Source organism: Oryzias melastigma, linkage group LG14 (assembly GCF_002922805.2).
Source record: "Oryzias melastigma strain HK-1 linkage group LG14, ASM292280v2, whole genome shotgun sequence".
Taxonomy (NCBI): domain Eukaryota; kingdom Metazoa; phylum Chordata; class Actinopteri; order Beloniformes; family Adrianichthyidae; genus Oryzias; species Oryzias melastigma.
In genome coordinates this window covers 22,213,202-22,214,626 of record NC_050525.1, presented here as the reverse complement: position 1 = coordinate 22,214,626, position 1,425 = coordinate 22,213,202, and positions in this window count along the sequence as shown.

Below are 1,425 nucleotides of genomic sequence, written 5' to 3'. Positions count from 1 at the left end.
GTGGCAGCTGTACCTGCAGTAGAAGTTTTATTGCCATAAAATAATTATTGAGGGTTGGCATCCTGCCTTGTCCACACGTACCCGGGTATCTGCTAAAACAAATATATTTCTATACATTTCGGCCTATCGTCCACACGAAACCGGAGGTTTCAGTCACTGAAAACGGTGGTTTTGGAAAACTCCGGCTAAAGTGAAGATTTAGGAAAACTCCGGTTCTGCGTCTGCGTGTGGACATGAATAACCGGTGATTTGCGTTTTTAAACGTCACTTTTTGCGACAAATAATGCATACACGTCAGTACTAGCTGCGTTTCCATTACACATTTGCGCAAAGCTTTATCTAAATTCTTGGAATTTTGAAAAAAACAATTATTGGAAATGACACTGTTTCCATTAAATCATCATTTTGCGATAAAGCACAAACCTACTCACGCGATAAGTCATTAAAAACACGACGATGAATGAGAACAAGTATTTTTTTTTATTTGATTCACTAAAAAAGGAGCATTGCGGTGACGTCACAGCTCTGTCTGGAGAGCGCGTGCCGCGCAGAGTCTATTGACAGTCTCAGGTGAGCGTGAGAAACCTGTTCAGCGTTTTTTTTTTAAATAACCATTCCAGCAAGTAAGCTGCTGGACCTTTTTCTGTTTAAAAACACGACCAGAGAGCGCAAGTATGCGGGGATGTGTGGATGGAATTATTTTTAAAACGATCACGTGTGGACGCAACACTTTTTTCTAAAACGGAGGTCAGCAGATATGCGTTTGTAGAAATACCCGGCTACGTGTGGACATGGCCGGAGCACTACTGAAGGCCTAGGTGTGAAATGCACGGCCCGCCACTGCTAAAAATGAAACAATTTGTGAGTTTAGATGTTTTAAAAAGACTTTTCACAGCTTTTGAGCACGGTTCAAAACTTCTGTGGTGAAGGTGGAGATAAATAAAGAAATACTCATGAGTCTAACAATAAAGAGTATGGTTCAGTTTTTCTTTTCTCAAACTGTTCCTATCGCCTTGTTGACACACAGGAAACCACATAGATACATCTGCTGATTTTAGCAGAGAAGCTGGACACAAACAATAAAAGAAAAAAACAACACACACACATGCGCACCATCCATATCTGCAACATTCAGTCTTGTCGGTCAAAGAGCGAAACATCTTCACTCTGCTGTGCAGACGGTGTAGAAGGGTTGACTTGTTTGATCTTTCATCTTTTAGCAAGTTTGACCTTTAGCCAAGAACTGGAAAGCAGATGTAAGTATAACAATAGATTTATGTTTTTTTTACCTAAATAATTACATCACAAATATGTTTTTTATATGTTTTTTTCTTTTCCAGACACAATGATTCTCATCTTCTTGATGACAGCAACTCTGCTAACAGGATCTTTTGGAAAAGGTACATTTGAGTGTAAAATTATGCA